Here is a 22,908-nt window from a genome sequence, read left to right as displayed (position 1 = left end):
AAACTCCAGGCCATCGTCAGCACCTTTAAAGAGGCATACAAGAGCAAGGGTCTCACCCTGAACATCTACAAGACTAAGGAACTCCACCAACCTGGCCTGGCATTGTGACATGAACCCTCAATCATCAAGGTCCATGGGAAGGCCTTCAAGAATGTTGACTACCTCCAATATCTTGGGATCATATTGTCGACCAAAGCAGTTATTGATGAAGGGATCCAGAACAGCTTCGTAGCCTTCAGCCACCTTAGGAAAAGGGTATTGGAGGACAACAAGATCATTAGCTCCAACACCAAGCTTATGGTATTCAGAGCTGTGGTGGTTCCCGCCATCCTAACTGGCTCTGAGACGTGGATTGTCTACAACAGACACCTTAAGGCACTGGAGCGGCATCGATGCTGCCTGTGCAAGATCCTGCAAGTCCCCTGGGAAGACAGATACACCAACACCTGTGTCCATGAGCAGGCCAACATCTCCAGCATTGAGGCACTGACCATCCTTAATAGGCTATGATGGGCTAGGCACGTCATCCGCATAACTGACACGAGATTCCTCAGCAGGAGCTCTACTCCCAGCTCCGAAACAGTAAGTGAAGTCCAGGCGGACAGAGGAAATACTTCAGGGATACCCTCAAGGCCTCACTGGCGAACCGTAGCATTCCCACCGATACCTGGGAATCACTGACCCAAGCCTGTCCAAAGTGGAGGAGGAGTATCCTAGAAGGTAGTGAGCCCACCTTGAGACCTGCTGTCAAGGAAAAAGCAGAAGTTAGGTGAAAACAGCGTAAGGACTCACTGCCACACCAATACCCCACTCTCCCCTTCCCATAACCACCTTCTGCCCCAAGTGTGGCAGAGATCGCAAAAGCGGCATCAGACTATACAGCCACCTATGGACTCACCCAGAGAGTGAAACAGTTATCATTATCTGTGAGGAACCACCGATCATTATTCTCTATGGCATTGCGTCTATCAATCAGAATCCATTTGTAAATCAATCTCATGCACGGTTTTCCCTTGAATTTGTATTCTTGCAAAATATTCTGATGAGTACAAGATGAAAAGCTTCAACAAAATATATATTTCAGAAATGCTCAAGTTCTCTATCATCAATTATTCATTCACAGAATTCTGGAACTCTTCTCCTCTGATTCATTCTTAAAGCCCATTTGATGTCACTAACATTTCCCAATCCTAATAAGCTCTATGGCAGCAGGAGATAATGTTACAGTTCAGTTGGGAGTTTTTGCATCTGAATCTCATGGTCCTAGGTTAATGTCTCACCCTAAACCACAAAATTCAAGGATGACACACTGTGTGCAATCCTCTGGGCCCAAAGGCAGTGGTGAGATGGTGGTGGACCAGAATCCACCATCCCAGCACTGCCTAAATCAAGTTCTAGGCAGGAAGGCCCAAACTTCACCTTCCTGCACAATAAAGTGACTGTACATAGGCAATGGAATAGCCACTGATGGCCATTCCTGCCCAAACAGCCGTCTTTAATCACTTTCTACCCACTACCTCCACCAAGGTGTCCCTCCCAAACACAACTTAGCTCTTCCAATAGTTTCTCCATCCTAGGAGACAGGGAGGTGTTGTGCTGGCAACAGCCACTGCCTCTTATGTGGTACTTCTGGATTCTATAGTCATTAGCCTCTAACTGGCCAACAGCTCTTGGAACCCGGGACTTCTTTGTCCCTGGTCCTAATACTAGTAAAAAGTCTGCCAGCAACTCAACAACCTATTTCAAAATAGGAAGATGCTACCTTCCCTACTGAGGAAGCATTCTGCAGATGAGATTTTACATACACCCTATCCACCTACTTCACAACATAAACAATCCTGCAGCATTTAAAAAGAGCAATATCTATCCTTCTTTCAACATCTCAAAATATAAATATTTTGTCATAGAGATGCACAGCACAGAAACAGACCCTTCAGTCCAACTCATCCATGCCGACCAGATATCCTAAATTAGTCTAATCCCATTTGCCAGCATTTGGCCTATATTCCTCTAAACCCTTCCTATTCATATACCAATCCAGATGCCTTTTAAACTGTACTTGTACCAGCCTCCACCACTTCCTCTGGCAGCTCATTCCACGCACACACCACCCTCTGCGTGGAAAAAGTTGCCCCTTACATCCCTTTTAAATCTTTCATCTCTCACCTAAAACCCATGGTCTCTAGTTTTGGACTCCCTTACCCTGGGGAAAAGACTTTGACTATTCACTCTATCCATGCCCCTCATGATTTTATAAACCTCTATAAGGTCACCCCTCAGACTCCGACTTTATTAGATTTCTGGTCATTAGTAGATTTCTGCTTGTGGGAGGTTAATGAGTGCATATTGCCCACCTACAATACAACAGTGACTACAGGTAGTTCTCCCATAATGCAATAGTTGCATTCTTGTATGACCTCACGCTTTAGGAAATCACCATAGAAAATCGCATTGTAGGGAGATCACTATAGAAAAATCGCTATACCTGTACAGCAAAAAGTTCACGTTATCCAAACAGCTTCCACTATTCACCAATCACATTAACAAAACATGCGTTATAGCAGAACAACTTGTATACTTCATTCATTTTCAGTAAAGCAATTTGAAATGTCTCATAGTCATGAGAAGTACTTGTCTTTGGATATAAAGCACAAGACACAGCAGTACAGAAGGATCTGGGTATCAGGCATCAATCACAAAATGTTGGCATTCAGGTATATTAAGTTATTAGGAAGGTAAATAAAATGTTGGCTTTACAGCAAGGGGGGGGCAATGTAAAAGTAGGAAAGTCTTGTTCACTGTACATGGCATTCGTGACCCTAGATAGAGTATGGCATGTCTTTTTGATCTCCTTATTTAAGGAAGGGGGCGAATCGTTTAGTTCAATTGCCTTATCAACTAGCATGTAGATTAGCGCAAAGTCGAGTTTCCATTTGGGCCAAGAGACTTGGAGCCTGCTTCATCCTCTATCCAAAGTAAAGAATTCTGGCATTTTGCTGCAGTTTAATAAATACATGCTAAGGACCTGCCTTCAGATAGAAAATTGACTTTAATTTAAGTAAGAATATATTTGCATTGGGGACAGTTCAGAGAAGGCTCACTAGTTTGTGACTTATATATATTTCAATACCTTTAGTTCTAAACTTTTAACTAGCGACATTTTCATTTTCTGCAGTCTTGAATGAGTTTAATTATTAAGTTGCAAGTATTTCTATAGCCATGGTCTTTGAACAGTCTGAGAGAGACTGTTTCCAAGGTCTAACATGTTTTTGTTTCTATCAGGAGAGTTTACAAGTGAACTAAGTACACAGTGCACCAGTTTAGACTTTCTGATGGAATAATCTTTTTTTAAATGCTTGGGAGAAACTCAAATAGCTTTCAAAGAAACCTTTCCATTTTAGTTTCAGTTTCAGGAAGTTCTGCGGGAACTATTTTAGGAAATGACTTGGTAGGTTTCAAGAATATTGACCTCATCAAAGATGGTGGAACAACTAACAAAGGTAAAGAAATTGAAATATTCCAAGATCAACACCTTGGCTGATATGTTTAGCTCACGTTCTTTAATAAAAATGCAACAAGTAGATTTGGAATTGAAAGTTACAGCAAACAGCTTACTCAGAAATTGAATCAGAATACTTGAAAGAAAAGTACTAATGAGGAAATGGAGGCCACCTTAAATACCAGTCAATGAGAAATTGGCAGTGGCCCATCAGTAGCTCCATCTGCGTATCATGAAATAATACAAGCTGCCTGTCAGGCCAGCAGCTCTTCATTGTTCAGCACCAGCGAGGCAGTGTTGTCTGTGATGCACCCAGGATATTGAGATTCAGACCACAGGTGCAATAGCAGAAGAGGGATCAGAGAGTGATGGGGCAGGCAGGGCTGGCAGCAAGGGTAACTCTCAGCAAGGTCTCCCTTTCCCAATTATTCAGTCTCTTGATCACATGCTGTGTACTGAATAAGGACACCATCCAGAAACCAACCAGCAACTCTGATAAGGTTTATTTTTCGAGCATGGTAACTCCCTGCTTGCCACTGCATAAATACTAGCAGCAAGAGGATGAGCCTCTGAAGTGGTCTTTAATTGCAAAGGGGCAGAAAGATTATCCACAGCCCTTTGGGACCAAGCTTAATGAGGGCAGAAGCAGGTTCCCCACCAGCCACCCTCCTATCCATTTCAATGCACCACAGGGCAGGACTTCAAATCTACCAAAGGTTCCAAGATGAACAACAAGGTTGATGCATTACTTTTTCTATCATTCTTCCACTCATTTCATCAAATACCTTACCCTATCAATATTCGGAACTCCCAACTGTCGATGTCAAAATGGAACATAATCTTCATTATACCATATACCTGTTCTCCTCATTCGTGTTACTTTTTCTTCATTCTACCAATTTATTTCATCTCAATGTTTGAGTATATCAAACCAAACATTACAAATTTCTATGCCACATGTATGAAGCAAAGATACGCGATTTACAATTGAGACTGAAAGTAGTCTCTTACACAAATCATCCACGTTTGTTGTAATTTCCTTTACAGATGCTTAATCATTCCTTTAATTTCCTAAGCCTCTTGAGCAGTGGACTGAGATCTTTTGAGAAGAAATATTCCAGGACCTTTCCATTCCCTCTTTCAGTCATGGTCAGTTGATGTTTGATCTCAGCAATTTACTGCATAAGCTATGCAATCATCTCACAGATCAAACATGGGCTGCCTCTCACCTGGGGAAGCAAAAAAGAAATTGGATACACTATTCTGTGGTGACAGAGGAAAAATGTTGCTGTTGCTGTTGGTTAGTATTAGTATCCTGTACTGTATTGTCATTCATGGGATGCAGGCAATAGCGGTTATACTGTGTTTTATTTGCTCATCCATAATACTCAGAGAAAGGAACAGGTCATGGTAGTAGATTTACATAAAAGATGGAGAGAAGCACAAAAGCAGGCATGGTCCAGACAAGATGAATAACTGCAAGTTAAGAATAAGCACACAGACAGAGAACGAATAGCCATCAAATAATCCAAGACAAATAGGTAGGTAATGAAGTCTCCAGTGCAGTGGCAGCAGGATGTACCATATACTATTGCAATAATTTCCTTTGACAGCACCTTTCAATACCAGTTACCTAGAAGGACAACAGCACGGTAGCTCAGTGGTTAGCACTGCTACCTCATTATGCCAGGGACCCGGGTTGAATTCCACCCTCTGATGACTGTCTGTGTGTTCTTACACATTCTCCCTGTGTCTGCATGGGTTTCCTCCCACAGTCCAAAGATAAACAGGATAGATGGATTGGCTATGCTAAGTTGCCCACAGTGTCCAGGGATGAGTAGGAAATATAGGGTTAGGGTAGTGGGGTGGGTCTAGGCAGGATGCAGTTTGGAGAGTGAGTGTGAACTTAACGGGCCGAATGGCCTGCTTCCCCCACTGTAGAGATTCTCCGACTCCATCTGCATGCTCCCATCCAAACCACATAACATCCCGACTTGGAAATGTATCGCTGTTCCAGTGTCACTAGGTCAAAATCCTCGGAATTTTACCTCAGACTCCCTGGACCTTGCAGACAGCCAAGGCGGCAGTTCACCAACACCTTCTCAAGGGTAACTAAAAGATTGGCCAATAAACCCTGGCCAACTTTGTCGCCCAACCTCAAATTGAGCAGCGCAGTAACTATTGTTACCATAGTACAGGATACTGGTCCCAGATATGGTGTTGACCCACACCAGGGACACATTCGTATAAGCACCGGTTACATCAGGGCTACCCAAAGTGAGGGTCCAGACTCCTACTGGGGTCCAGCCAAAAACCGGGATGCGCCCTGTGAAGGCTAGAATGGCCGCAGTGGGGCTTCGGTCAAGTGGCAACAGCCGTGCCCCATAACCACGCTCTCTTTAAGGGGTCGCCTACACTTTTCGAAATGGGGTCTCAGTGGGGAAATACATTTAGGAAGCGCCGATCTCGAGATCGGGTGCCAGTCCCTGTGTCCCGCTAAACCCCGGACAAGTGCAGGATGTAAATCCACCCAAACTCCGGGGTTTCCAAACGCTTGTAAAGCCCTCATCCTAACTGCGTGTGGAAATCATGGTGAGGAAAAGCAGCAGAAAATAAAACGCTGGCACAAGTTCACTTACTTCACATTTTTCTGAACGTCATTCTTCAGATGATCGTACAGACATGGGATTATTTGAAGATAAACTACTCGCCCTATTTAGTGAGCGTCCCTGAGGTGATACCCACCAACGGCCACATCCTTCTCATCACATGGTTCGAGCGCAGCGCGAGACCGTCAAAGAGCGCCAACGGCCGGGGATGGAACCACTGACTGACAGTCCACTCTACCAATCAGAATCCGAGCAATGACACGCTCGACCAATCAGTATTGGACTGTCTGCCCTACTGGCCAATCAGCATCCGGCTGACCGAACGGCGCATGAGAAGTCAAAAGACACCCGGACATGGTCCAACAGGTTTATTTGGAATCACAGAAGCTTTCGGAGCGAAGCCTTTTTCGTGTTTGTTACTTGTGACTTTATCCAACCCAGTCCAACACCCCCATCTCCACATGCGGATGGCGCGTGAGCAAATCACGTTTGTTCTAGAAGGAGCATCATTCTTGACCACTCACTGGCCACTGTTCGGCCGGCCCAGACCAGTTCACACCTTATCTTTCACCACCCACCAAATATTGTCCAGTCTGTGCTATAGCAAACAAGCAGCCAGCAAGAGCTAAAGAGAAATGTTATCAAATATTAGTTTCGTCTCGTCTGTGTGGAATGGAGTTATTGCGTGTGAGATCGATGTGAAGTTACGACGACGAACTCCAGTCAAATCCTGTCTCCTTTCGGGTAATGGCAGCAAGCAGGACTTATGCAGGCTGTGAACAAGCAACAGAATAATACTTCCATTTGAAGAGTCCCACCTCTAGATCATCGAGCTAAAAAGCTAACATTTGTTTATCTCATCAGATCCGCTGAGAATTTCCTCAGCGCACTAGTCACTTACTGACAACAAGTTGCAGGGCTGGATGAACACAGCAGGCCAAGCAGCATCATAAGAGCAGAGAGGCTGACGTTTCGGGCCTAGACCCTTCATCAGAAAAGGGGAAGGGGAAGGGGAAGAGGGTTCTGAAATAAATAGGGAGAGAGGGGGAGGCGGATAGAAGAGAGATAGAGGAGAGGAAACAAACAGGTCGAAGAGGCGGGGATGGAGTGTAGTGGGAGAGAGATCCCTTGAGGTTTGTCCGGAGGGAGGAGGGTAACTTCTTCAGGCTAGGCATCCTTAGAAGAGGCTTCGCAGTGGGGTTAAAATTGAATCAGAGATAGTAGGAACTGCAGATGCTGGAGAATCCGAGACAACCTAGCCTGAAGAAGTTACCCTCCTCCCTTCGGACAAACCTCAAGGGATCTCTCTCCCACTGCACTCCATCCCCGCCTCTTCGACCTGTTTGTTTCCTCTCCTCTATCCCTCTTCTATCCGCCTCCCACTCTCTCCCTATTTATTTCAGAACCCCCTTCCCCTTCCCCTTCCCCTCCCCCTTTTCTGATGAAGGGTCTAGGCCCGAAACGTCAGCCTCTCTGCTCCTATGATGCTGCTTGGCCTGCTGTGTTCATCCAGCCCTGCACCTTGTTGTCTCGGATTCTCCAGCATCTGCAGTTCCTACTATCTCTGATTCACTTACTGACAATATGTTTACAGGAAAACTGCATGCAAAAACTCCCCAGCTCAGCTGTTCTGCTACACGTGTGACACTGGTATTTATTGCACCTGACAAGGTTAAAATAAGTTTTGATACTACAAAAGATACGGTATCACTTAGTATGAAAAAGTATGAATTAGTGCCTTTTCTACAATTGCTCAGTTCTAGTTCTGTCAGAAGCATTGCTCTACGACCTTGATTTACATAGATTTATTGATAGCAAGGCAACATGTGATTGATTAGCCCTAACAAAACAAATCAAAGGAAAGCCCTTTAGAATTGTATCAAGTTATATTCCAGTAGCTGGAATTACGTCCGATACAAAGGATGGTGCTTGTTGGAGGTGAATCATTGCAGCTGTGGGGCAATACTGGAGGAATGCCTCAGGAAAGTGTTCACAATCCAATAACTTTAGCTGTTTTAACAATGATCTTTCTTTCAACGTAAGATATGAAGCAGAACTGTTTGCTGATAATTCCACATTGCTAATATGCAATAGCAATGTAATCCATGCCACTTTATTTATACTCTTGGGGTATTAAGTAGCAGATAACATAAATTTCTGATAATTATCAATTCTAACGCCCAACCATCTGCCTTTGGCTGTTAAAAGCATCACCATTAAATCTTGAGGATGCAACATCACTGATGAGAAGCCAAACTGGACTGTCCATGTCAAAAAAATGACTACAAGAGGTGGACAGAAATATGGTTGAAGGGCCAAATAGCCTCCAGCTACTCCTATTTTCTATATTTCTGTCAATATTTTGAATGGGTGAGACGAAGGGAGGTGGGAGGAGGTTTGTGTGGACCTTAACACTGACATAGACCTGTTCAGCCAAATGGCCTGTTTCAGTGCTGTAGATTCTGTGTAGCACTGTACAATAAGTGGCTCATCCCTGATCTTTCAAAGCCTCTGTACCATCTACAAAACATGTCAGAGATCCGAAGGAGTACTTCTCTGGGTAAGTACAGCTGCAATTATACTGGACACTATCCAGGGAACTACTTTCCTTAATCAGTTGCTCTGTAACATTGGATTCAGTATCCAGTCCTTTAACAATACACGGTGGCTACAGTTGTGTCTTCTAAATTCATATATGTTGCATCACCAAGCTGCACACAGCAACTTGTTAAACAAAAACAGAAATTGCTGGAAAAGCTCAGCGGGTCTGGCAGCATCTGTGGAGAAAAATTAGAGTTAATATTTTGGGTTGAATGACCCTACGTCAGCATCTTGTTAAGTTTAGTTTGACAACACTCCCCCCACCCCCCCTTGAAACTCCACTACCAAAGAAAGTGCAACAAAACCATAGCAATGCTCATGTTTCTTACCAAGTTACTACCATCCTGAGCTGGACATATATTGATTGCTGTCCTTCCATCCCCACGGAAAAGTCCTAGTATTTCCGAATGAACTCCATTGTGACATCATTATTACTAGAAGGGGAACAGTTGAAGTAGAAGACACACCATTACCGCTACGGTGACTCAGCTAAGAGCGTTAGAAGAAGTATATGATACTAAACTATATAGAAAACAGTCATCTAGAGAGTATGCTTTAAGTTGAGCCAAGGCAGCTCAAAGAGAAATAGATTCAAACTGGAGAAAAGTGAACTGATATTCAGAAGAACTTCAGTTAAAGGGTATCAAGCTTTGGAGTAACTTTCCTGATAGGACAGTGAGGAGTGTTTTTAAAATCTTGATGAATCAGAGGATAAGTGTATGCTTTCCTTTCTGTATAGGTATATCAAAAAAGGCCGAAAAACCCTCCTCATCTATTTTTATCTTATCATGTAATAATGACTTATTTAACTTTTTTTGCAATATACAGCAAAAATGTTTCAACTCATTTGTTTATTATTGTGCTAGGCCTCTGCCAGGACATGCGCATTGATAATCAAGCCCCACTTCTCCAAAAGCCATACCTTTACTGTAAACATCTTATTTTATCACCAAGCTCATCCATTTGTTTATTTTTGTTACTGTTCTCTAGAACTTTCAGTAAATTCAAAAATAACTTGTTTGTTTAAACAAACTGATTCTTTAAATAAGGGGCTAAACTGTTAAGTAACTGTATCATCTCCTTAATCTCAAGATACACATGCATACGTGACAAGGGTCAAAAATCAAAGAATTAAAAAATGGAAAACTTCTCAGTTCAGTCAACTTCCTGTTATTGGGCCTGTTGCATTGCTGACAATTGTAGAATTGAAGTGATGTTCACATCAGACTTTAGTTCAGATGTGAGTTAGGTAGAAATCCAATTTGTTAAATTGAGCCAGATTTTCTAAGCAGTGGAAATTTCATGCCAATTGCCACTCGTTCTTTCAGTTTTACAAAATGGAAGAGCTCTGCATTTTTGATGAGAGATTCTGATCCGGACCCCTTCAGAAATGCAAAGCCATACTTCCATTCTGACAAATCGTCCATAGAATAGAACAGTCAGGAAGGCACAATATGGCCTTTTCTACAGCAGTCACTTGCTGTTGTTGAGACCTTCATTATTTTATTTTACTTTTATCATTTTTGGTTTGTATCTGTGAGCTGAGAGCTGAAGATGACTTTGGACTTTGAGCATCAACTTATTTTTAAAAATGAGAGAACAAATAAACTGACATTTGTTTATGAGGCTAGTCCTGGAAGTTAATTGCAGGTCAATTTTTGTTCAAAGAACACTGTAGATGTGTTGGTTCCGGGAATGCATTATACTCAACAAGATGGCAGATAGTGAATGTTAACTGGGGCTTCGGAAGAAGACTGGTATCAACCAGTCTAACAAAGAGAAACTGAAGTTTGAACTGGTTTTGGACTGTGTTTAAGTCAGAAGAATTGTGTCTGCAAAGCCACAGGAAGGAAATATGATTGCTCCCTGGTTATCCTCTTTTTTTCAACTTATTGAAAGTTCAGAGAATACAATCTCAGTTTGAAAAGTGAATATTCCTCAGAGCCTGCTGGAAGCTGTTTGTATTGATCAGTGTGTTCAAGCACGATACAGTTCCATGTGACTGTTACTGTGCGTTGTGGAAACTGTTTAAGTGAACAGGTCAATTACATCTCTTTTATTTTTCCTTAATTTATCCCTTAACTGTGTCTGTCCATGTGGGATTTGAATCAAAGAAGTTTAGGTTAAAATCATAGACATTAATTAGATTATCCTGTTGTTTAACTTTGTTCTGCTAAAGCTACTGTATTAATAATAAATTGTTAATTCTTGTGTTTAAGCTGTAAAGTTGGTGTCTGGTATTGGTTATTTACAAAGTTTGCTTAGGAACCATTGAGGCAATTTTGAAGGCCATTGAGTATATTAATTTTACTGTATTACAAATTTGGCAGGCTGCCTCCATGTCATAACACTGTATACTGTAATTTAAGTTTCAGCGTAACAGTCAACTACTCTGACAGCTCTTGTGAGAAAGTAAATATGCAAGTTAATTGTGAGCTTAGGGTGCCAGATAGGTGGGCGTAGTGTGCCAGGTGGGTAGTAGGTAAGGTGCCAGGGCACAAGTTGTCAAAGAGGCCAGGTAAGCGATGGAGTGTTTAGGGTAGGTTTGGGTGTGTGGGAGATATTGGGTCTACTAGGGGGTAGGGGGTGCTGTTGAGGGTGGAGTGGTGGCAGAAAGTGGTTATTAGGTCCAGAGTTAAGAGGTTGTTGTGTTCAGCAGAGGAGGATGGGGGTTGTAGCAAGTGGCTGTCTGGTCCATTGAAGGGGGATTTGATCAGCTGTGGGAGTGGGGGAGGAGGGAGAGATTTTGGGTCTGACAGTGAGGAAAGGAGTTATCATTAATTGAGTGAACATATTAACAAAAACTTTAAATAATACATTGGAAAAAAACAGTAAAGTGCAACAATGGGACTGGAAGAAGACTCAAAGACACATTATTGGTGGAAAATGGCCCCCGAAGGCTATGAAGGCCAATTACATCGATTTGGCTGCAAAGGGCTGATTTAGGAATGGTTAGTATCAGTGCTTAAAATTAGGTAACCATTAAAAGTTAAATTATTGCAAAGTAAACATAGTTATAGTGCACAGCAGAAGAAGGCAATATACTTCAAAATCACATGCCTGCAATACCACTAGAAAACTGTTTGGAGGAACAGCAAATCCTAGCCAAGTTATCCCAGTGCAGCTACAATGCTGGCATTCGCCCAAACTATGTAGAAATTTGCCCAGGTATGACCTGTACAAAAAATGCAGGAAAACACAACCCAACCAATTACTACCCCATTAACCTACTCTCAACCATCAGCAAAGTGATGGATGGTGTTATCAATAATGCTTGCACAGCCATAATACACTCACTGATGCCAAGTCTGGGCTTTGCCAGAACCATGCAGATCATGACCTCATTACAGCTTTGGTTCATTTATGGACAAAAGAGCTGAACTCAAAGAAGTGAGGTGAGAGTAACTGTTCTTGATATCAAGGGCTATATTTAAACAAATTTACCATCAAGGACCCCAAGCAAAATTGAAAATAATAGAAATCAGGGGAACTCTTCACTGATAAAAGTCATACAGGAAGATAGCTGTAATTGTTGGAGGAAGCATCTCGACTAATACCATTGTTGCACGATTTTCACAGATTATTGTTCTAGGTGCAACAATCTTCAGTTGCTTCATCAATGAGCCTCCCTCCATCATAAGGTCAGAAGTGCAATAGTATAGTAATGTTTAGTGTATAATTATTAAGGTTTTGTATAATAGATCAACATATAATACACAATACATCATGTAAGAATGAAAATCTTTTTAAGAGTACTTTGTAAAAATGTTATCTTACATACGAATCCAAGTACCAGCCAAACTCTTCATGTTCCCTGGTGAGAGAAGATTCATTGAAGTTCCCCTTCCCTCCATCCTCGCCCACATGCATTATAATCAGCCCTTCATTCTCTCTCTCTCTCACCTTCACACATACAATACCACTCTCTTTCAACACATTTACTTAGCAGCTTGGCCTTTCCAATAGCCTTTCCAACAGAGCTGTACAGGCTCCTTCATGGCCAGACCACCTTGTGTGAAAACCAGCATTATTTAATGAGCTGAAACTCAGGCTCCACTGTTTCCACCCAGGGAGTAATTTCTAGAGTCATACAGCATAAAACCAGGCCCTTTGCCCACCAATGTCTGTGCCAAATAACAAACACCAGACTACACTAACCCCATTTACCTGCACTTGGTCCTTTGCCTACTATGCCCTGGCATTTTACGTGTTCATCCTGATGCTTCTGAAATTGTGCAAGAGTAACTGCCTCCACCACACTCTCAGGCAGCATATTCATATTTGTACCACCGTTTAATTTTTTTCTCAGATTTCCTCTAAACTACTTACTCCTTACCTTGTACTTATGCACTCTTGTCTTAGAAAAGTTGTGTTGTATCTAAGCCTATCCCTTAATATGCATCAGTTTTATCCTATTTTTGCATGAAGTCGTGTTTGGATTTGATTCAATGAAGAAGTCATAAACAAAAATTAAGACCATAAGACATAGGAGCAGACATTAGGCCATTCAGCCCATCGAGTCTGCTCCACCATTCAACCATGGCTGATAAGTCTCTCAATCCCATTCTCCTGCTTTCTCCCCATAACCCTTGATCCCCTTGACAATCAAGAACCTGTCTATCTCCGTCTTAAATATACTCAATGACCTGGCCTCCACGGCCTTCTGTGGCAGTGAGTTTCATAGATTCACCACTCTCTGGCTGAAGGAGTTTCTCCTTATTTCTGTTCTAAAAGGTCTTCCCTTTACTGTAAAGCTGTGCCCTCGGGTCTGAGTCTCTCCTACCAATGCAAACATCTTCCCAACATCCACTCTGTCCAGGCCATTCAGTATTCTGTAAGTTTCACTTAGATCCCCCCTCATCCTACTGAAGTCCATCGAGTATAGACCCAGAGTCCTCAAATGGTCCTCATACATTAAGCTTTTCATTCCTGGGACCATTCTCGTGAACCTCCTCTGAACCCGCTCCAGGGCCAGTGCAGCATTCCCGAGATATGGGGCCCAAAACTGCGCACAGTACTCCAAATGTGTCCTGACCAGAGCCTTACAGATCCTCAGAAGTCCAGCCCCGCTTTTATATTCAAGTCATCTCAAAATAAATGCCAAAGTTGCATTTGCCTTCCAAACTACTGACTCAACCTGCAAGTTTCCCTTAATTGTACTAGTTTGAATCATTAGTTGTGGAGGAAGTTATCAGATTAATGTTAGGATACTAATTAATCTAAAAAAGGTTCTCCATCTACTTCCTAAAAGAGCTAATGAATAACACTTATGCAGTGACTGTAGCACATTGAGAATCAAACACATAGAGTCGTAGTGTAATACAGCATGGAAACAGGCCCTTCAGCTCAAACTGGTCCATGGTGCCCACTCAGCTAGTTCCAATTGCCCGCATTTGGTCCATAGCCCTCTAAACCTTTCCTGTCTATGTACCTATCCAAATGTTTTTTAAATGTTGCTATTGTACCTGCCTCAACCACTTTCTCTGGCAGCCCATTCCATATACGCACCACTCTCTGCGTGAAGAAGTTGCCTCTCATGTCCTTCTTAAATCTTTCCCCTCTCACCTTAAACCTATGCCCTCTGGTTTTCAATTCACCATCCCTGAGAAAAAGACTATATGCACTCATCCTACCTATGCCCCTCATGAATTTATACACCTCAACAAGGTCACTCCTCATTCTCCTACGTTCCAAGGAATAAAGTCCTATTCTGGCCAACCTCTCCCTATGACTCAGGCTTACTAGCCCTGACAACATCCTTGTGAATCTTCTTTCCACACTTTCCAGTTTAACTATGTCTTTCCTAGGACAGGGTGTTCAAAACTGTACACAATACTCCAAGTGCGGCCTCACCAACGACTTATACAAGCATAACGTCCCAACTCCTATACTCAATGCCTCGATGGATGAAAGCCAGCATGCTAAATGCCTTTTTCACCATTCTCTCTACCTGTGACTCTGCTTTCACTGAACTATGTACTTGTACTCCTAGGTCCCTCTGTTCCACAACACTCCTCAGGACCTTACCATTTACTATGGAAATCTTACCTTGGTTTGACTTTCCAAAGTGCAACACCTCACACTTATCTGTATTGAATTGCATTTGCCTATCCTCAGCCCACTTCCCCATCTGATCAAGGTCCCCCTGTAATTTTTGATAACCTTCCTCAATCTCAACAATATCTCCTAATTTTGTATCATCCGCAAACTTACTAAACATGCCTTGTACATCACATCCAGATCATTTACGTAAATTACAAATAGCAAAGGTCCCAGCACCGACCTCTGTGGCACACCACTTGTCACAAACCTCCAGTCCAAGAAACAACCTTCAACCATCACCCTCTGCTTCCTTCCATCAAGCCAATTTTGAATCCAATTAGCTAGCTCTTCCTGGATCCCATGCAACCTAACCTTCACGATTAGCCTGTCGTATGAGACCTTGTCAAAGACCTTACTAAAGTCCATATAGACAACATCCACTATCCTACCCTCATCTATCCTCTTGGTTACCTCTTCGAAAAACTCTAAAAGTTTTGTCAGACATGACTTCCTGTGCACAAATCCATGCTGACTATCCCTAATCAGACCTTGACTATCCAAATGTTGGTTGATCCTGTCGCTCAGTATCCTCTCCAATAACTTGTCTACCACGGATGTCAGGCTCACTGGCCTGTAGTTCCCTGGCTTGTCTTTACTACCTTTCCTAAACAATGGAACAACAGTAGCCATCCTCCAGTATTCAGAACTTCACCAGTAGCCAAAGATGAAGCAAAAATCTCTGCAAGGGCATCTGCAAATTCTTCCCTAGCCTCCCACAATGTCTGAGGATGGACTTGATCAGGCCCAGGGGATTTATCCACCTTAATGCAATCTAAGGTTGCAAACACCTCCTCTTTGCTAATATGTATGCGGTCCAAAACATTCCCACTTGTTTCCCTTATTTGCTTAGCATCCAGTAAACACTGAGGAGAAATATTCATTAAAAATCTCCCCCATCTCCTTAGGCTCCACACATAGACAGCTATGCTGATCTTCAAGGGGACCTATCTCTCCCTAGTCACCTGTTTACTCTTAATATTGCATTAAGAAAGATTCTTGCATCTTGTGATTTTCCTTTTTTTCAATGTCCTATTATTGACGAAAGGGTCATGTGATTGCTAACTCTGCTGTAAAAAAATTGGCCGGCAAAGTAGGTTATGAAGTGGACATAGAGAGACTGGAAAGAGATGTTTGGGGAGGCAATGGCCCAGTGGTATTATCACTGGACTGTTAATCCAGAGAACCAGATAATGTACTGGGGTCCTGGGTTCGAATCCCATCACAGCAGATGATGAAATTTGAATTCAATTTTAAAAATCTGGAATTAAGGGTCTAATGATGAACATGAATCCATTGTCGAATGTTGGAGAACCCATCTGGTTCACTAATGTCCTTTAGGAAAGGAAACTGCCATCCTTACCTGGTCTGGCCTACATGTGATTGACTCTTAACTGCCCTCTGAGCAATTAGTAGTGGGCGATAAATGCTGCCCAAGCCACAACGCCCTCATCCTGTGAATGAATTTTTAAAAAATAGACAAGTTTTAGTGGGTGGCCAGAAATTTGGCAGATGAAGTATAAAATGGGAAAATGTGAACTTGTCCACCTTATCAGGGAAAATAGAAAGGTAGTATCTTATTCAATGCAGAAACGTTACAGAGCTCTGCAGAGGAATCTAAATGTCCTGATACGTGAATCACAAAAATGTTAGAATGCAGGTAAAGCCAGTTATCAGGAAGGCAAATAGAGTGTTGCAATTTATTGCAAGGGAATTGAGTACTGTTTAAAAGTAGGGAAGTTTTGGTTCAAAAAACCCAAATGAACACAAGGTGCAACAATTTAAAGATACCCACACCCCTCTGGAACCTCCCTCCCCTCCCCATTCCTCTAACTCCATCTCCTGTCATGTATTTACTATCTCTTCTGACCTTCCGCGCTCTGATGCTAAAGGTTCTATACTCAGCAAAGTCCTTTGATTTATCCCCCTTGTACACCCACCTCAATGAATTTGGGGCACAACATGACATTGAACTCATCTTCTATCGCTTTCGCTTCCGTGCCCATTTCTATAGACAAGAGTCCTCTCCCCGTACCACAGACCCCTTCATCTGCCTCCAAAACTCTCTCTCCACCCAAATCCCTCCCTCTAGCCTTTTACCTGCACTTGACCTGTTCATCAAGAACTACTGACGTGACATTGGTCGCCTTAAATTCTTTGCCATACCCGCGCCCCCCTTACCCATTAAAATCTATCTCCCTCTGAACTTACTGCATTCCGAACTCTCGGATCCAACCCTGATATTGTAATCAAGCCTGCGGACAAGGCTGGCGCTGTTGTGGTTTGGCGTACAGACCTCTACCTTGTGGAGGCAAAGGGCCTGCTCTCAGAACCCTCCTGCTATCTCCCCTGGACCATAAGCTCACCATTGGACGCCAGGCTATTGTGTCCACAATGGTCACTAATCTAATTTCATGTGGTGATCTCCACCTGCTGCCTCCAAACTCATAACCTCACACGTCCATATAGTCTGCTTCCTTCCCAAAATCCTCAAACAGCCTGCTGAGGTAGATCCTTTGTTTCTACCTGTTTCTGCCTGACCAAACTGATCACCTCCTACGTTGACTCGGTGTTTTTCCTCCCCTGTCCAGTCCCTTCCCACTTACATCCACAATTCTTCTGATACTTTACATCAGTTTCAAAAGTTCCAGTTTGCAGGCTCAATCTGCCTCCTCTTCACCATGCACATGCAATCCCTTTACACGTCCACCCCCCCGCAAAAGGATGGTCCCAAGGCTCTCAGCTTCTTCCTGGGAAAAAGACCTGAACTGTACCAATCCACTACCACCCTCTTCTGCCTAGCCAAGCTCATCCTCCCCTTGAACAGCTTCTCTTTTAACTGTTATCATTTTCTTCAGGTCGAAGGTATGGCCATGGGTACCCGCATGGGCCCCAGTTATGCTGTTCTCTTTGGCAACATGGAACATTCCTTGTTCCAGTCCTACTCTGGTCCACACTCACAACTGTTTCTCTGATATATCAATGATATCATCGATGTTGCTCCCCTCTCTTGTCCAGAACTGGAAAAGTTTATATATTTCATTTCCAAATTCCACCTTGCTCTCACCTTCACCTGGTCCATCTCTGACTCCTGCCTACCTCGACATCTCTGTTTTGATTTCTGAGGATAGGCTGGCTACCAATCTCCACTACAAACCCACCGACTCCGACAGTTACATTGACTATACATCCTCACAGTCTCCTTCCTGTAAAGACTCTATTCTATTTGCCTAGGTTCTCCGTCTCCTTCACCTGTTCCGATGATGCTAGCTTCTACATTGGGGCCTCTGAAATGTCCACCTTCTTCCTCAGCCAAGGACTCCCCACCGTCGTGGTTGACAGGGCCCTCAGCTGTGTCCAACCCATCTCCTGCACTTCGGCCCTCACCCCTTCTCTTCTCTCCCACAACGATAGGGTCCCCCAGTCCTCACTTACCACCCCACCAGCATCCACATCCGTAGGATCATTAACCACTATTTCTGCCATCTCCTGTGGGATGCAACCACCAGACACATGCCCCCTCTCCTCCCTTGTCAGGCTTCTGCAGGGACTGTTACCTCTGGGACACCCTGGTCCACTCCTCCTTCACTCCCCACACCTCGCACACCCCCATGGCACCTTCCCATGCAATTGCAGAAGATGTAACACCTGCTCATTTACTTCCTCCCTCCTCACTAAGCAAAACCCCAGATACACCTTCCAGGTGGAGCAGTGATTTACCTGCATTTCAGTCAATGTAGTCTACTGTATTTGCTGCTCACAATGTGATCTCCTCTACATTGGGAGACAAAGCACAGGCTGGGCGACCACTTTGCAAAGCATTTATGTCCTGTCTACAAAAATGACCTTGAGCTTCTTGTACGTGTCACTTCAACACACCACCGTATTGCTTGGCCAACATCTCTGTCTTGGGCTTGCTGCAGTGCTTCAGCGAAACTCAGCACAAGCTGGAAGAACAGCATTTCATTTTCCAAATGGGGACTCTGCAACTTTCAGGACTCAATATTGCGTTCAATAATTTTAAGGCCTGAGCACCTTCTCCCACGTCCTTACCCCAACCCCCACACACCAGGCCTCATTATCACATGGGCTGCTACCAAAACCAACCCATTGTCAGCTCTCCATTAGCAGCTATTGATTCTCTCAGGCGGTCTTTAAACTTCGTCTATCCAAGTGTTGTTCTCTCACTCTTTGGGCTTCATTTCCACCTATCGTTTACTCCACCAACAACCACAAAATGGCAATGATCCAGAGCAACTGTACATCTTGGAACCTGGATGAAGAGGTAGCAATAAATGATTTTTCTCAGCACAATATCAAAGATTCTTGGGTTCATCAAATGGAAGCACCAAGATGGCTTCAACAACAACAACCAAGCCATATCCAAACTATTTTATGATGTACACAATGCTCACAGACCCTTCATTTCTGACGCAAAAACAAATCGCCAGCAAAAAATGCCAGATAGTATCAAGCAAAACACATGCTACAAGCGAAGTTAAGGAAGATGAAGAACTAATGGTGGGAGAATACAGATGTAGAACTTCAGAAAACTGCGAAAAGCATGACCTGAAAGCTCTCCACTTCATTTATTATAGAATTCCTACAGTGTGGAAACAGGCCATTTGGCCCAACGAGTCCACACCGACCCTCCGAAGAGCAACCCAACCAAATCCATCCCTTACCCTATTCCTGTAACCTTGCATTTCCCATGGCTAATGCACCTAATGTACCATCCCTGAACACCAAAGGCAATTTATCATGGCCAGTCCACCTAACTTGCACATCTTTGGACTGTGGGAGGAAACCCATGCAGAGACAGAGAAAACGTGCAAACTCCACACAGTCGCCCAAGGTTGGAATCTAACCCAGGTCCCTGGCGCTGTGAGGCAGCAGTGCCAACCACTGAGCCACCATGCCACCCCAAAATGGCTCCAAAATGAATGGTACAACACCTGTCCTCTCAGTAGATGGCAATTAGTTCCTAACTAAGAGGAATAAGATCTTCTGTCATTGGCAGAGCATTTTAACAATCTCCTGAATCAAGAATGCAACAATTTTATGGAATCATTTCAACAGCATCACATCCTATACAAGTTTGTCTTGAATCCACCTGGAGCTGAAATGACCAAGGCCAAGAAGTGACTGTCTATGGGTAATTCTTGGGGAGCCAATAGCATTCCACCAGAAGCGTTCAACTAAGGAGGAGGTCAAATGGTCAGGAAACTCATTAGTGACTTCCACTCAAACAGAACCAGGACAAAGATGATTCCATTACATGACTGTCCAAATGAAATGCAACAACAATTGTGGTATTCCTCGTCTCTTCATATTAGAAAGAATTCTCATAAAGGTTATTTCAACATCATCATCACTCACATTCCACATACCATATGCCGAGAATTATAGTCTTTAATGAAAACAACGGTGGTCTCATCCACCAGCGAGTAAACTACTCTGTGTCACCTTCCTGCAGGAAGCCCATTGAATTAAGTGCCAATCAGGATGAAGGTAGGAACGGTCCGCAGTAAAGACAAGTAGCTCTAAGCCAGATTCCCCAATTCCTAGTGGGAGGACCATTGAACAAATACTAACTGCCTATGAATGAGGGGCGTCCTCTGAAAGCCTGCATGTGATTTGCTTTTTGGCATCCTGCATGGTGAGTATTGCCCATTGCTGACAGTGGCAGGAAGAAACCCTTAAGTATGCATTTATTGCCCACGTAAACAGCCTCTTTGTGACATGTCAAATTCAAGAAATGTTCTACCAATAGAATAAGGATGAAACACGGTGTTCATTGCCGTAATCAAATCTTTCAAGACAGTGAACCATGAAGTCCTGCAGATGGTGGTGAACAATATCGCTGCACTGAAAAGATGGTCCGTGTCATCTGCTAATTTCATGACAGCTAATGTGATGCAGAATGATGCCTCATCAGATGGCATTCCTGGCATCAATGCCACTAAGTAAGGCTTTGTCAAGGCTCCAGTCCTATTTGCTATCTGTTATTTGGTCACGCTGTGTTGTTCACTCAAAGGCTAAAAATAGAAGTACACATTTTCAAAACAGTGGTAATCCTTTCAATTTACAAAGATTTAAGGCTTGCACAAAGGTTGCAGAACAGCTTAAATGTTAATATTTGGTTGCCAATTACTGTGTTCTCATGGTGCACATTCTGAAAGGTCCTTGTTGACTGCTTTTCCCAAGCTTCAGATGATCTCAGCCTTACAATAAGTTTGAAAGAGACACATAATTCATACTGATCTACTCCTAGCTACAACCCACAAGATCCCATTGTCACAATGCTATCTTTGGATTATTCTCTGTGACAATACCAAGTGGATGGTGAAGTTGCCCATCACCTAGCATAAAACAAGCTTAGCATTGACAGGCTCACCCTAGGCATTCAAGATTGTCAAGAATGAAAGATCAAAGTCTACCAGTAAATGGTCTTCACAAAACCTCTCTGTGACGGTGAGACACAGACAAACATCTGGTATCATACAAAGTAATTAATCACATTGTACCTTCATTGCTGAAAATCAACTGCAAGTCATCTAACCAGTCAAAATTCCTCAAATAAAAGTTCTTACAAGGTGCAACATTGATACCTTGTATCAAAAACCTTGCTCATTAGAGCTCATTCTTGCTGGGTCAACTGTTCGGTTTGCATGGAGGATTTTTGCTTACCATAATCAATATTCTGCTGTCGGCTGAGCATGGAGCCCCATATCATCACACTGTCTACACTCAAATATAAAGTTAATCCAAGAGCCTGTAAATTGAATCATATTGCATGGAAAACAAGCCCTGGGCAGATCAAAAAGAGAAGTCTCTGTCATCATCAAGCAATCTCAACATCTGAGAAGAATGTGAAAGAAAGTTCCCAATTTAAGATCTTTGGAAAGATTGAGTTAGAGTAGGATACCAGGGAATTTCATCATAGCAAGAAAATTGGGAGGAAAACCCTTTGGCATGCTTCATTCACAGGTTAAGCAGAACAAAATATTATACTATAGAGATATTGGTCATTGTAAGAATAGAGAGAAAGATGGAAGATTGTAATGGAGAGGCTAAAACTGAGAGATTCTGATAAGCATTTATGTCTTGTCCATAAGTGCAGGAGAGGTGCTCAAGGAGTCTTCAGAAAGTTTTTTTCTAGATCTCATGGAGTGTGTGTGCCTGTGGCAAGGCCAGAATTTGTTGTCCATCCCTAACTGCCCTTGCAAAGGTGGTGCACAGTCACACAGTTGAACTGCTGCAGTTCATCTAATGTGAGTACACCCACAGTGCTGTTAAGAAGGGAATTATAAATGGCATTTGAAGAGAGTCGATGAATGTTAAAATTTGAGTTCCAGTCCCCACCATTAAAAGCTTGGCTGAAACTGAGAAAGGCTCTTCCTGACAGATCTTTCCTACATGCTCAGAGTCTCACTCCCTACACATATTAACCTCAAGACACCTGTGGTGGGGAAGAGACTGTTATTCATATCCTTATGGAATGCGCCTTTGCAAAGCAAGTCCAGAGAGAGACGTTGTAGTTTTTGTCTGAGTTCACATCAAGCTCTGTGAGACAGGACCAAGCTCTACAGTTATTTCTCGGGATGCAGAATGAAAAATGCATCAACTGTGGTAGAGGACCATCAGTTTGGTTCTATGGTCGGCACAAAAATAGCTGGTCTTCCAGTGCAAAGAGTTGTCCTCAACCGAGTGTTACCGACGGGAACGTACCAAGGTCCAGGACTACATGCTGAGGGACTGTAAAATTTGGGGCAGCTGAAGATATGCAATGGGAAAGGTCATTGTGTAAGGCTTTTTAACCATAATACACTATGGCTGGAATCTGTAGAACACCTCAGGCTATGTGACTTATAAAGAATGTACATTCTATAACAAAGCGCATTGAAAATGTACTGAGGGACCTCAGAATATCACAGAGAAATACTTTACATCTTTTGCACTTCCTGTAATTTCTAATTTGAATTGTTTCCATCCTTAGATGGTATACCTGATGTGGAATGCAGTTTGTAAATATTAAAATCTATTGCAATCATATTCAATCGAACAATTTGTATGGGGGAAAATTAAAGATTATTGTAA

The 22,908-nt window shown here is 43.0% G+C and overlaps 1 protein-coding gene across 2 annotated transcripts in view; it reads right to left on the bottom strand.

Annotated features, from left to right (window-relative positions):
- LOC109913022 (protein KASH5-like) overlaps window positions 1-6,249 on the bottom strand; it is a 67,528-nt gene extending 61,279 nt beyond the window's left edge. Inside the window, exons 1-2 of one of the 2 annotated variants that reach the window (XM_048617711.1) lie at window positions 6,139-6,249; window positions 4,511-4,728 (exon numbers count right to left, since the gene is read on the bottom strand). The gene's annotated coding sequence lies outside the window, so the exon portion shown is untranslated. The remainder of the gene's footprint in view (window positions 1-4,510; window positions 4,729-6,138) is intronic. The other variant, XM_048617710.1, reaches the window with a different exon arrangement.
- Window positions 6,250-22,908: the final 16,659 nt, after the last annotated feature.

Source organism: Rhincodon typus, chromosome 37, assembly GCF_021869965.1.
Source record: "Rhincodon typus isolate 14 chromosome 37, sRhiTyp1.1, whole genome shotgun sequence".
Lineage (NCBI taxonomy): Eukaryota > Metazoa > Chordata > Chondrichthyes > Orectolobiformes > Rhincodontidae > Rhincodon > Rhincodon typus.
The sequence above is the reverse complement of the archived record's forward strand: the minus strand, read 5'-3'. Positions and strand labels throughout refer to the sequence as shown.